This window comes from Nomascus leucogenys, chromosome X (assembly GCF_006542625.1).
Source record: "Nomascus leucogenys isolate Asia chromosome X, Asia_NLE_v1, whole genome shotgun sequence".
In the NCBI taxonomy this organism is placed as follows: Eukaryota; Metazoa; Chordata; class Mammalia; order Primates; family Hylobatidae; genus Nomascus; species Nomascus leucogenys.
The window spans coordinates 65,453,140-65,468,407 of NC_044406.1; the positions used below are offsets into that span (position 1 = coordinate 65,453,140).

Sequence of the window (15,268 nt, forward strand, 5' to 3'; positions counted from 1 at the left end):
GGTATTACACTTTGCTATTCTATGCTTACTAAAGGCCAAATTCCGAGATTTAAAAAGGAAAAAAAAAAAAAACCTTCAAGACCACTTAAATAGAAAATGCAAGGGGCGGGCATGAGGGCTCATGCCTATAATCCTAACACTTTGGGAGGTGGAAATGGAAGAACTGCTTGAGCCCAAGAGTTCAAGACCAGCCTGGGCAACATAGTGAGTGAGACGCTCTTTAAAAAAGGAAAAAAAAAAAAAGAGAGAGAGAGAGAAAGAAAGAAAGAAAGAAAAGAAAATGCAATCATGAATTATGTTCTTAAGTCCCAGTTCTGCCACTGATTACAATGTGACCTAAAGTTACTTAAGCTTTCCAAGACTCATCTTTGAGATGGAGGTAGTAATAACACAAAACTAACTCTTTCAGTTTGTTGTAAAAATTCAATGAGACAGGGTACATAAAGCACACAGTCGGTACTCAATGAATGGCATCAAATTATTAAAAAGCTAAATGTCATGTATTTCCTCAATAGAGAACTACAGAAAATTAATCTTCTAAGGGGGCTTATTCCCCAGAAAGGTCAAGACATCTGCAGAAATATGCAAAAAAGCCAGAGAGGGGAAGTATACTAAAATAAGGATGAAGTCTTAATCAGAAAACATAAGTTGTAACTTTTTGGATACTCATGAATGGCTCAAGTTTAAAAGTTACCCCTGAAAAGAAGGAAAAAATGGGGGAACCATACATATAGGATAAATGAGTTGACTACAATGAGGCATATAAAACATAGTTCCTTCCGTATATGTAGCCCAATTTGTGAATGTGCATTCTGAGTGAGCTTAATTTGAGTGGGAAGAAATTCAGAAGCAAGCTGATTACTATGAGACTCCATACATTCTAGGATCAACTGTAAATGCAAGTCCCATTGAAAGGAAAATGGGGAGAGGAGGATTTGTGGATATAGTACATTTATTTAACCTATGCCAGGAATTGGCAAACTTTCTGTGAAGGGCCAGACATAATATTTCAAACTCCATGGTCCATATGGTTTCTCTCCCAACTACTCAACTCTGCTGTAGCATGAAAGCTGCCATCGACAATAATGAATGAACACAACTGTGTTTCAACAAAACATTTACAAAAGCAGGAGCTTATGTCACCTATATTTCAGTTCTTCTGATCTTCTGCAGGAGTGATCCCAGACTGGGTAAGCATATAATCTACATGAATTGTTTTAAGAAGGATATATTATAGAATAAGTTGCAGGCTTTGAAAGTGCTGGCCTGTCACTTATGCTCTGGAAATGGCATCTCTAAGAGCCTCTCTGACAAGAATCAGGGCAAAGCAAGCCTCTCTTTCCCTACTTACCTTAATCACTATGTTACCTTAACCACTGAGAGGACCCTCCTTCTTTTGCTGCATGGTCACTCACATGGATGATCTGGTGGACTCTAAAATACTTTTCAAATATCCTTCACAATCCAGCCTAGTGAGAAGTTACAAAAAGAGAAAAGACTGTTTGCATCATCTATGACCTTCCTGACACTCAGCTTGGTCAGCCTCCATTGCATTGAGCAACTGTGGCAAGTATTAAAAGGGAGAATGGGAAAAAGGGACAAAAACACAAGATGTTGCTTCGTTTAACCTAACCATTCTTAAGTGCAATTTTTTACATTATAATGGGAAAAAACAATTGATATAACACTTATGATACATTATACACTTACTGGTTACTTATCCCTTTGTCTAACTTCACAAGAATGAAAGTTCCATGGCAAGACTTTGTTAATATCTGCAACAGTCTCTGGCACTTAGTAAGTACTTAATAAAGCCAGAAAGCTAGAAAGGGCCAGATCATGACCAGTTTCCCTTCTCTTTTCTACCACCAACTGGGGAACCCCACCAAAGCCACTGACAACTTACCAAGGCTTCCCAACTGCCTCACAAGGACATCCATGGCAACCATAATTCATCCTCGCCCTCTGATGAACTTGCTGGGCAGGAAGCATCAGTATGAGTAACAGGCAGATCTTAATGTTGCTCTTGACCAATGACAAGTTTTCTGGCCATCCAGGAATCTGCATGTTTAACAAGCACCCCAAGTGATTTTATACATAATAAAACTTCACACTATGGAAATTTCCAACATCAGAGGAGTAAAATCTCAGGAGCTATTACAGAAATCTTTTAGTGTGAAATGAGTCCAAGGTGTGTGGATCACTTGAGCCCAGGAGCTCAAGACCAGCCTGGGCAACATAGTGAGACCCCCATCTCTAATTAAAAGAAAAAGAAAAAGAAAAAAAAATCTTTTACTGTGAAATAAACACATTTCTGTCTCACATGGCTTCCTTGGATTTGATAGAACCTAGATGAAGCACTGAGTAGAAGACACAGTACTGGCTTGGACTCAAATCCATTTTCTATGCCAACTAGCTATAATCTTGGGCAATTTGTGCCATCTACTGTGGCCTCATATAATCTTGGGCAATTTCTAAGTCCCCCATCTATAAAAATGGGAAAACAGGGAAGAGGTTAGACTCTTTATTCTGTAGTACAGCCTGAATATTTTAAGACTTTTTTTTCATATCATAATGTGAAAATATCCAGTAATTGCTTAGTGCCTATTAAGCACTCTTACCCTACCCCATCCCACTAACTGGGCAAGCCCACCAAAGCCACTGGCCACTTACCAAGACTTCACAATGGTTTGATAACTAGGTGCAGGATGCTGATTTGAGCCTCTCCCAATTCTCTAATAACCTCACTGGAGGTTAACCAGGCAGGGCTCAATATACCTCTTCAACAGTAGCATAGTTTCTGATTGCGTGTGGCATCACCTATAGGACAGGGAGAAGAAAGAAACAAACGTAAGATGGAACAGTCAAGGTCTGAAATCCAGCTTTAATTTTATTTTTACACCTTAGTCAAGTTATCCAGCCAGCCACACCATGGATCTCAGATTTTACTCTTGCTAAACATTCACACTTAGCATCACAATTATATTATCTGGCAAAGGCAGTTGCAAGGTCTACAATTATTAGTAGGGATTCCTGCCCTTATTTTAAACGAGAACCTGGGTACAGAGGTACCAGTGACTACACCAAAGTGTTAGTACCCAGATGTGAACTCTAATGCTTATCTTCATAGTTTCCTTCAAGTTCTTCCCCTCTTTAGACTTCAATGTCACTGTGAATAAGTGGGCAAACTTGACCCCTTAGTGGCCCTTCTGTGTCTGGCAGTTAATGAATCTACATTCTTTAGTCCTGATCAAAACAGCCTGCAAAAGGTGAATGAAACCTTCATCTAGTCATCAGATGGCATCTGGTTTTCACACTGATAGGAAAAGGTTACAAAACTCTGGGCTCTTGGACCAAGACCCTATCATTTACAATCTCAACTCCCACCACGACTCACCTCACCTTAAGTGAAAAGGAATTGAACATTATCTGCTCCCTCACCCAGCTGTCTGGGTTATCAATGGGACCACAAAAAGCTAGGCAGACCAGTGGCCATGCCCCTAACTCCAAGAATCAACCACTGGAGTAACAGGCTCTGAGTCATGAGACACAAGCCAAAGACCATCAAGGAGTCCTTTCTTTCTTTCTTTTTTTGAGACAGTGTCTTGCTCTGTCGCCCAGGCTAGAGTGCAGTGGTGTGAGAGTAGCTGGGATTACAGGTGCCCGCCACCGTGCCCGGCTAATTTTTGTATTTTTAGCAGATGGGGTTTCACCATCTTGGCCAGGCTGGTCTCAAACTCCTGACCTCAGGTGATCCACCCACCTCAGCCTCCCAAAGTGCTGGGATTACAGGCGTGAGCCACCCTGCCCGGCCAAAGGGTCCTTTCTTTCTAAGGAAGCAGCCTATTGCCTGTTAAGTTTCTCAGTCCCTAGCTGCTTAGCATGAAAACCCACCCAGAAATCTGGCAATTCAGCAACGGCCCAAAGCCCAAGTTACTGTTATCATTATATGCTGGCAGCACAAGCTAATACTGCTAAGTGTCATGTTACTCAGTGAGATGCGGGCAACCCTCAACTCAAACCCCTGGAAGACCCAAGGAGCAGTTACCCAGGACTCATTTTTAACTGTTTTACCTACCACCAGCAAGAAAGTATCTGTCCTCTAATCTACTAGTGACCATGAGACCCAGGCAGAAAGTTCTCCCACCATAGATAGGGAAGATTGGTGCTGCCTAGCTGAGAGGAGAGGGGAAGCAGGAGCCTTGATAGGTTTGAGCCATCTCTTTATTGGAGCAACTAAGGCCACCATTTACTAGAGCAAGACTTGCATATTCATAAGCAGCTGCTGCCACTAGCAATTATTGTAGCTTTAAAGCCCAGAGGGACAAGGGTAGAAAAGGAATGTGTAGAGGGCCTAATTGTGAAATAAGTAAGTGTAAACACTGATCCAGAAAGTGCTTGCACTAAGGAGCCAGGAATAGAGGGGTAGGTGGTAGTTAGTGCCTTCCTCTGAAGACAGTGATCTTATTTCCACCATTCCCTTCCTCCACCCCACCCAGCTCTTTTCCAAACTAAATTTCTCCAGTTTCCAGAACCCCTCACCACCCCCATTTATTCCACTTCTGTTCAGGTCAACAATTTCAAAATGGAAATAGTTTCAATGTGTCTCTAACTTTGATAGTCATAGATGAACACTGCAAAAAAAAAAAAAATTCCAGAACTATATTAGGCAAAGAATGTAAAAATAAGCCAGAGGCCAGGCGCGGTGGCTCAGGCCTGTAATCCCAGCACTTTGGGAGGCCGAAGTGGGTGGATCACAAGGTCAGGAGATCGAGACCATCCTGGCCAACATGGTGAAACCCCATCTCTAATAAAAATACAAAAATTAGCTGGGCATGGTGGCACATGCCTGTAATCCCACTCGGGAGGCTGAGGCAAGAGAATTGCTTGAACCACGGAGTCGGAGGTTGCAGTGAGCCGAGATCACGCCACTGCACTCCAGCCTGGCGACAGAGCAAGACTCCGTCTCAAAAAAAAAATCAGCCAGAATCCCAGAAAAGTTTAACACTTGGGGTATGTTCATCCAACAACTTTCATGTACATGTACAAACATGAATTCTTATTTTACAATGATTAGATGAAACTATACTATTGCTCTTTAGCCCTTTTTCAATTAATATACTGTATACATCTTTCCAAGTCAAATATTTATCTTCAAGACTATTTTTATTTTTAATGGCTATGTTGTCCCATTACATGAATACACCAAAATGTATTTAACCAAGTTCCTATTCATGGCTAGGTAAGTTTTTCCATTATTTACTGTTATGAACACCACGAATATGCCCATATCTAAATCTTTTTTTTAATAATGTTAAACATATATTTGGGGGTATATCCCTATAAATGAATACAAACCTTACAGTGTAAGAGATTTGCAAAGATCAGTAAAACACGTCTCTACCCTTCAGTTTAAATCAAAGGAGACAGACACAAACAGGTAACATTTACCATTATCATGTCCATGGATAAAGATAAACAAAATTTCATGGTGCTTCCTAATCGAAACTGCAGCTGTTGCTAACAGAAAAGGCTCAAAGAATACTATTAGACAGTAGCCCAAATTAAAATTCCATTTGCTAGAATTCCAAAGAGTTATTCTAATGCTAAATATTGCCTCACTGGCATTTCAATATGACATTGTTGTTTCTCCTTTAGCAAGCCTTAAAGGAGAGAACCAAGCAGAAGCTGCTCAGAAAACCATCTACCCTAAAGGCAGAGAAGTGAGTAAGGTGCAGGGCAGTATGACACTGGACCTGGACTTCCATCTTTCCTTCCCCCTACTATTTCCAGTAAACAAAAGTGAGCTATAGCCATTTTCTTTCAGAAACAACGTGGATTCTCTCCCTGGGACTCTCATTCCTGCACAGATCTGCTTACACTTAGTTGGGCTGTGCTGGTATTCATGCTGACTTAGAAAACGCAAATAAGAATGAAAAGAAACTTTTTCAGCACCATGATGGGTCAGATACAGATGACATTAACATGGAAGACAGACGGATTTTTAAAACCTATTCAACAAAGATGAGTTAATGTGATAACACAAACAGTCCTGAATCTTATAGTAACATTTCAGTCACAGGCGCATATACAATGGTGGTCCCATAAGATAATAACACCATGTTTTTACTGTACCTTTTCTATGTTAGATATGTTTGGATATACAAATACTTACCACTGTGTTCCAAATGCCTACAGTATTCAATACAGCAACATGCTGTACAGGTTTGTAGCCTAGGAGGAATCGGCTATACCATATAGCCTAGGTCTGTAGTAAGCTATACCATCTAGGTTTGTGTAAGTACACTCCCCTATGATGTTCACACAACAACAAAATGACTTAATGATCCATTACTCAAAACATATCTTGTCTTTAAGCAACACATGACTGTATAGTTAAATGTTAATTATAAAATCTAGGTGTTGCGTACATGGCTTTTCACTGCACAATTCTTTCAACTTTTCTGTATGTATGTTTGACAACTTTTACAATAAAATTTTGGGAAAAATCCAGCAAGCAACTTTAAAAATATGGCTGTAAGACCTTTCCTTCTATTACAGTTTATTCCTAGGATGATCCTATCCAACGAGATGAGCCTATTCAGTGTTTCCTCCATTTTGTTTTAGATTTAGCTTTCTCAAATATGACTTTGAGCTCTCCGACTTTTTAATGAAGTGAAATGAATCAAAATGTATTCATAGGCAGGTTACCAAGATAGTACATGTAAAGTTGGGGAGGCACAAGGGGAGGGGCTCTAAGCTCTTGGAAGTCTAGGCTCACTACCCGTATACGTCTAAATAAATATTTCAGACACCCCACTTCTTCGTTTAAAAATTACTGTTAGGGACCCTCTAAACATTTGCCTCAGCTTACCTTTCTGCCTTATCTCACATTAAGTGGTTATTTCCCATATTCTCATTGCAAAGAACTGTGTAGGAAGGAGGGGGGCAAGGACGAAGGCACCAAAGCATGCTATGTCCATGTGCTTCAAGTTTGAATATAATAAAAGGTATTTCTAGAGTAGAGGTTCAAAGCTTGATGTTGAAGGGCAGGGTATAACTAACTGACTGCAGGACCCTGGGGGAGGTCTTATAATCTTCTACATTAAAACATGTCTTAGCTGGCTTATCTGTAAAAGAGGAAAAAGACTTGTCACAAGCAATGACAAATGAAGTAAATAAATATGAATTTCTGGTCTGGTGAATGGAATGAGGAATGAAACCATCACTGTCGAGTGATGATCCAGAGTAGGCACAGATCTTTTTCTATAAAGGCTTTGTGGGCCACAATGTCTCCAATATATTTAATGGCAAAAACAGCAACTACTTTTGCACCAACCTAATAGCTACTTAACTGTGCCACTGGGCCACAAAAGCGGCCCCAGGTAAAACATCGATGAATGAACATGGCTGTGTTCCAATATAGAACGGTATTTGCAAAAACAGGTAGCCCATGGGCAATAAAGTTTGCCCACCCTTGGTTTCGAATATGGAGTCTGGTTGGGGGCAGTGGCTCACACCTGTAATCCCAGCACTCTGGGAGGCTGAGGAAGGTAGATTGCTTGAGTCCAGGAGTTCAAGAACAGCCTGGGCACCATAACGAGACCCCTTCTCTACGAAAAATATAAACATTAGCCGGGGTGGTGGCACACACCTATAGTCCTAACTCAGGATGCTGAGGTGGAAGGATCACCTGAGCCTAGGAGTTCAAGGCTGCAGTGACCCGTGATCGCACCATTGCACTCCACCTGGGCAACAGAGTGAGAACCTGTCTCTTAAAAAAAAAAAAAAAAAAAAAGAAAAAAAGAAAGAAAGAAAAATGCAAAGTCCTATCTAAGAATACTATTTGGATGATTAACTGGGCCCTGAGGATGAGGCCCCAATCTAACAGTTATCACTCAAGTTCCACCAAGAAAGCAGGTGTCAGCAATAGCAACAGTTGCAACATCTGTAAATATCAAGGACTGAAATCCAAACACAAAAATGGCATTGTCTCATGAGAAACTCTTAGGAAGATATATACAGAAATATCAAGTTTCTGACCACAAGCTTTTTGAAGAAACAGCTGACAATCCAGAGCCTGTGGAGCTCACTTTAGCAGGCACACAATAAATGTTTGCTGATGAGTCATTCATTTATTCATCTAATAAACATTTACTGAGGCCTACTAATGTGCCAGGCTGGGCTCTGGAGATGAAGACACCTTCCTTGCCCTCAAGGAGCTCACAGTCTAACTGATAACAGGAAGAGAGACAGGCATATACACAGACAATTACAATACAATCTGATAAGTGCTATAACACTTATCAGGTTGTATTATAATGGCCGATGTAAAATTTCTTCCCAGGGGGTGCTGCTCCAGGCTGCTGCTGGCTGTAACATCAAGAGAGGGGAGGAACAAATTATAGAAATCAAAGGTTAAATGCTTTTCGGTTATTTCAAATATTCAGGCTTTCCCTAACCCGTGGCCATAGACGGAATTGGGAACTAGACACTGGCATGATGTTAAAATGGGATTTCCGTGCACAGACTTCCAATAAAAGAACTTCTCAACCCCCTCTTCTAAAACATGAGCTTTTTTTTTTCCCTTTTTGCTTATACTCCTCTTAATCTCCCCACCCTACTACCCACATAAGCCTGGTTTAATATCTACAGCTAGCAAAATGCTGAAAAATGGGAGCTTACAACTAACTGGATTAACCCAGTGTAACTGGATAGCAAAAAGCAACAAGTCACAGCTCATTTGGCACTTCTAAATCCAGTAATTCTCATCCTTCACTGAAAAAAAAAAAGTTAGAATGTTATTAAATACAAAATAGATAATATACAGATCAGAGTAGGAATAAGTTAGAAAAGTTTACTTAATAAACATAATTAAACAGACTCTCTAAACTAGAAATAACATTCAGTTTCAGGAAACCAGAATTAGACCCCTCGAAGACCTTTGGGAATATCTAATTCACCTATGTATTATAAACAAGAAAAATGAAACAGAGAGGTAACACACTCTGCCCACTCCCTTTTCAAAATCATGTGAGTGATAGTAACAGACTCCTTGAGGAAAGATTACCACTGTAATAGTTATTTGGTTCAGATGGTTTTATACAAAGATAGGATGGCATTTTTCCGTGCCTCATACCTTTCTTAATAATACCTAGGTTTTTAATGGCTTTTTTGTCTCTGACCAGCAAATAGGGCTGATAACATCAGCAAGTTGTTTACAGTTATACTGAGATCACTGTTTTGGGACCCAATGTCTCTATGAGGCTGTTATTTAATAAGCTTAACATACTATTTTCCCCTAAAGTTATTACACTGCTCTTGCCTATACACTGTTCCTTTCTGCCAATTAGCCCACTCCTGGTACCTTCTCACATGCTAGTGTGTTCCTATTAGCATTTCACATCCCCAAAGCATTTAACAGTATGTATAAATGTGGACATTTCACTATTGCCCATATCCTCCCTCAGACCACTCAGAAATATTTAAAATAAGACCAGTCCCTGAATGGATGGGGGAGAAGGGACCACTGTTTTGTTTCTTGTCTAAATTAGTTTCTCATTAGGGACAAAATGTTACCCTGTCTTCTCCCCATGCCCACAGCCAGGAAGCACCACTGTTGTACAGTACTCAAAAAGTGCTTTCCTTTTAGATAAAAAGAAATGGATTTCTGTTTAAAGGTCAGACAAGGCCGGGCAAGGTGGCTTATGCCTGTAATCCCAGCACTTTGGGAAGCCGAGGCAGAAGGATCACTTGAGCCTAGGAGTTCAAGACCAGCCTGGGCAAGACCTCCACTCTAAAAATAAAAACAAAAATAAGATAGAGGTCAGACAAAGGTTATCTCGAAATGGCTACCAAGAACCAGACATGTATCCACACAGCAGTTATATTTGGAATTGCAAACATTCTTCAGACTCAATGGCAACAAATACTACTGGGAGCATATCTGGAACAAACGACATTTGCAACTTACAAATAACATTCAGGCACAAATCGAATTCACAGAAGGAAATAAGAGCTAGTAATTAAGATCTAAAAGTCTAGCCTCACTAATAATCAGAGAACTGTATCACAAAACAAAGATATCGGCCAGGTATGGTGGCTCACCCCTGTAATCCCAGCATTTTGGGAAGCCGGGGTGGGAAAATCACTTGAGCCCAGGAGTTCAAGACAAGCCTGAGCAACATGGCAAAACTCCATCTCTACAAAAAATTTTAAAAATTAGCTGGACATGGTGGCACACACCTGTACTCCTGCTACTCAGGAGGCTGAGGTGGGAGGATCTCTGGAGCCCTGGAAGTCGAGGCTTCAGTGAGCCATGATCACTCCACTGTACTCCAGCCTGGGCGACAGGGTGAGAGCCTGTCTCGAAAAAAAACAAAAACAAAAAAAACCCACAGAGATATCATTCATTCATTTACATATGGAGTCGGCAAAAAAAAAAAAAAAAAAAAAAGCAAAAACATTTTTAATAAGTACCTAAATGACTGGGTACAAAAACTGACATTAATTTTTTGAAAAGTAAATATGCCAATTCTTTATAATGTTCAAATCTTTTGATAAATAACTAATTCTAGAAGTCTCTTCAATAAACAACCCAAAATAAATAATAAAAACCAAATGAAAAGATATTCATTACATAATTTAAAATACTGAAAATCTGTAAAATACTTCCATACAACAGAACATCATGAAACAATGACAATTACAAAGAATGTTTAACATGGACATACGCATGTTATAATGTTAAAAACAAAACACAATATAAAATAGTACACATACATTATCAACTGCATAGAAAAATGCAGAGAATGAAGTGAATAAATGTATTAACGATAGTTATCTCTGGGTGGTAAAATCATGGATGTTTTTTCTCCCATGCTTGATAGTTACCCTCAGGCAAAGTTACAATATTTACCAAATTTCTAGACTGAGGGAGCTATTCAAATTTAAACAATAGAATAAAAATCACAAAATAGAAGATAAATTTGTCAAATAATTTCAAATCTCTACTAACCAAAAATTCAAAGACAAAAATTAAGAGGCAAACAATAACATGGAATAGGTATTTATAACATTACAAAAGTCTGAGTACTAATCTTTATTTACAGAACACACCCAGATAATAATAAACAGTAAACTAAAACTTCAATGCATAAATCAACATATGAACTATCATTACATGAAAGAAAACTGCTGAGCTATATATGGAGGAAGAAAATCCAAACTAATAAGCAAATGAAAAATTAATGCTGGTTTTTATCCATTAAAAATTAAAAAACAACAACATTCAGCGCTTGTATGAGTAAAAATTGATACAACCTTTTTAGGAAGAAATTTGGCAATAGATACTGAGAGTTTAAAATGTTCATACCCTTTGATGTACTAACTCCACTTCCACGAATGTATCCTAAGCAAATAATAAAAATAAAACAAATGTATTTTCAGTCTTTTATTACAAGAAAAAAGACAATAACCTTTCCATCACTATTGTATATTTAGATCAACACGAAATACTAATAACGGGTTAAAAAAAAACCTACTGCAGCAAATGACTGGTTAGATGTCTCAAAGCATTAGATCAGACAGAAAATCAGGCAAAACAAGAAGGGTGTGTCCAGCCTGCCGCAGTCGGCCATTTTAGACCCTCTGCAGAACAAAAAGCACAGAAGACAAGGGTAATTAAGGATAGCCACCCCACTAGGCACCAAATCAACAATTCTTTACCTTTCGTCTCCTAGGTATGTAACCCTGTGGTCTGCACAGTCAGAAACAGAAAACAAGTCTTCTTTCTCAAATGGTTTTGGTTAGTTACAAACAAATTTTGAAATCATAAAGGACGGTTCCTTTAAATTCGCCTCCTCTTTTTAGGGAATAAAGCATAATGCTTAAGAGCACAGGATTCTGGATCCATCCCACCTGGATAAAAACCCAGTCTCAGCCATTCAACTGGCTGTAAAGCCTTGAACAAATTAGTCTCGTGTCCCTCAAATTTCTCATTTGTAAAAACTTAGTAACAGTACTGCTGTTTCCTAAGATTGTCCAGAGTACCAAATGAGTTACGGCCTATGTAAAAGCACGCAGACCAGAACCTCGAAGGTAGTAAGTGCTATTGACGTTTAATCATTATTACAGATAGAGAAATAGGCCGTGGTGGCTCACGCTTGTAATCCCAGCACTGTGGGAGGCCAAGGCGGGCGGATCACTTGAGGCCGGGACTTCGAGACCAGCCTGGCCAACATGGCAAAACCCCGTCTCTACTAAAAATACAAAAATTAGCCGGGCGTGGTGGCGCGCACCTGTAACCCCAGCTACTACTTGGGAGGCTGAGGCATCAGAATCGCTTGAACCCGGGAGGCGGAGGTTGTAGTGAGCTGAGATCGCGTCACCGAACTCCGGCCTGGGCGACGGAGCAAGACTCTGTCTAAAAGTAAATAAATAAATGAGCGAGAGAGAGAAATAGGCCCAGAGAAGGAAAAGGACCACCATGAAATCATAGCTAGGATTATTGGGAAAAGATGTTTTTTTCACTTTTTAATCCTGTGCCCCTTCTAACTATGTCTGTATCTAAATGCTAACTTACTAGTTTTAGCGATTAACAGCAAGTCTTCAGAGAGTCATGACAGTACATCTGCCTTTAAAATAGAAACTCTTATCTTCCCCCTTGACAAAACCGTGCTGAAAGTTCTACAGAAGAAAAAATAAAGGAAAGGGTGAAAGCCCAGGTTACCTTCATACCACCACTGCCATTAACTACTTTTCAATCTTTCTCCACGACAGTATGAGTCCCAGGCAGCCATAGGTCCAAATTCCAGGTTTACGGCAAAGAGTAACAAGCATTTAGAAACACATCCAAATCCTAACGCCTATGTTCTCAAGGGAGAAAATCAAGGGCTTTCGGCCAACATTAACATTAGATTCTCACACTACAACCACAGTGTTTTGCTACTCTGATGGGATGACTGTATTCAGAGCCAAGTACAGCGACCCAAGATCGGAAAGCCAGAGAGAGCCCTCCGAATGCGTACTGCCCAAATGTGGCCTGTCTCCAAGTGTTCCCTTTTTACGCATTTCCTACGCACCGCCAGCTGCCGCAACCTTTTGCAGAGTCATCATCGCCTTCTCATTTTTGTACCCACTTACCGATAGGCCAGTGAGAGGCTAAGATTCTGGGTTAATTTCTAGTGGATCTGGCCACAGCATAGGAGAACTCCAACTCAGGTTGATTCCTTCACTCAGCTAAAAAGGTGGTTCTCTGCAAGGCCTGCTAGCCCAAGATAGCCAAGCAAAGACAGCTTACCTCCCCCCTCGCCATTTTCCAACCTTAATTACCCGAACGCTAAGCGCCTCCCCTCCCCGGCACTCCGCCTGAAATACGCATGCGCACCGCTTCCTCCTTACCGTTCTCCCCAACTATCGAGATGTTGTCTCAAATACGCATGAGCGCCACCTCTACCTCCCAAATGCTGGTACCAACTCCTAGCAACTTTCCGTTCGTAAATATGCCTGCGAGTCCTTCCCTTCCAGACCTTCCAACCCTCCAACCCCGACTCCATTCAAGCCTTGCGCATGCGTGCCTCCCTCTCCCCCCCCAACACACACTGGAGCCCCTCCCCTTAACTCAGATCTTCTCAAATACTGTAAGCTTGAGCGCCGCCCCTCGGCGCCGCGCCTCCTCATCCAGCCTCTCAAATACCCTGCGCACCGCGCTAGTCCTCTCTCTTCTTGCTCCCATTTGTATACAGTATGCATGCCTGATGCTATCTGGACGTGTTTCTCGCCACAATTCTGCCCCAGTGCCCAAGGAGAGCCATTACCAGCCTTCCCTAATGCAGGTAGATGCGATAAACTAGGGAAGTTGAATCGGGGAAAGAAGGCGTTGCAGGTGATCAGAGTAAATCCCAGATCTAGATGGAATCGGTCCCAACTCCAAGGGAGGGGGCTAGAGTACCCCAGGATTCACATAAGACCGGTCAACCTGAACTAAAGGCAAGCAAAACTCTCACAAACCATCGGATGAACATAATCCTAAGGCCTCGCCCTTTAAATACATCTGCTACAAATGACGAACCACAAATGTTTTAAACAGGGAACATTATGGAAAACACCGATGCTCAGGTGCCTTGACTCTAGTTAGAGGAAAGGAATCCGCATTCCTTTCACAATGGGAAGCAAATGCTCAACATCCTTTTGGAAAACTGGGGCCTGTAACGTATTCCATTTTTTCCTCCCGTGAACTGGAAAAATGCACAAATTAAGGATCTTCCTGGCCCAAGTTCCCTCCACCGCCCTCCACGTTCTGTTCTTCCCCTACATCGTTCCTTTACCTCCTCGTTGAATTCAGTGCCGTAGCAGGAATTCTTAGAGCTGGCCGTCCCAAGATGGGGTGGAGAGAGCGGCATGAAAGAGAGAGAGAGAGACACGCCTGAATGGCAGCAGCAGGCCTTAGCGGCAATGGACAGCAGGCACAGGACCAGCTTTGCCTTGAGCCGCAACGCTGATGCCAGAAAAGGACAACCTCTCTAGAAACGCCGCAGTGTGCTTCCAGCGCATGCGCTGCTCACGCCCCTTAACCCCCTCCGCGCCCCCACCCCCACTCCACCGCACCCCCAGCCCCCGCCGCTCTCCCGCCTCTAGGAGTCTAACCCTTAGCGGTCCACCGACCTCATTCACTTCTTTCCCAGGACGCTTTCCCACTCTGCTTCTTCCACCTTTCCCCTCCCCTCGGTCATACTGGCCTCCACCATCATCCCTCCCTCAGCCCATCCTTCTTTCGTCAGTCCCTCTCCCATTATTCCTAGCCCACCATCTACCTTTATTTCCTCTGTTATCGTTAGTGGTCTACCCTCCAATTCTTCACTTTCCCTGCCAGTCTGCAGCCCTCTTGGGCCTCTTACTCCTCTCCTCCTATGCCTGATGTTGAAATTCGTAAAAATTACCGCAAAAAAATTTTTTTAAAACAATTGTAGCCCGGGCGTGGTGGCTCACACCTGTAACCCCAGCACTTTGGGAGGCCGAGGTGGGCGGAACCCTTGAGTCCAGGAGTTCGAGACCAGCTCGGGTGACATGGCGAAACCTCGTCTCTACAAATAAACACAAAAATTAGCCGGGCGTGGTGGTGCGCACCTGTACTCCCAGCTATTCAGAAGGCTGAGGTGGAAGAATCGCTCAAACCCAGGAAGTCGAGGCTACAGTGAGCTATGATTGTGCCACTGCACGCCAGCCTGGGCAACAGAGTGAGACCCCACCTCAAAAAAAGAAAAAAAAA

The 15,268-nt window shown here is 41.7% G+C and overlaps 1 long non-coding RNA gene across 3 annotated transcripts; it reads right to left on the minus strand.

The window, feature by feature from the left end:
- Positions 1–373: 373 nt before the first annotated feature.
- LOC105738152 lies at positions 374–14,546 on the minus strand. 3 transcript variants are annotated; one of them, XR_001113902.2, is made up of 4 exons: positions 14,328–14,546; positions 2,674–2,820; positions 1,907–2,061; positions 374–1,469 (listed from the first exon to the last, which is right to left on the minus strand). It is a non-coding gene; the product is annotated as an uncharacterized LOC105738152 (long non-coding RNA). The 3 variants fall into 3 exon arrangements; XR_001113903.1 differs by lacking the exon at positions 14,328–14,546 and adding an exon at positions 13,402–13,608; XR_004028688.1 differs by lacking the exon at positions 14,328–14,546 and adding an exon at positions 13,144–13,351.
- Positions 14,547–15,268: the final 722 nt, after the last annotated feature.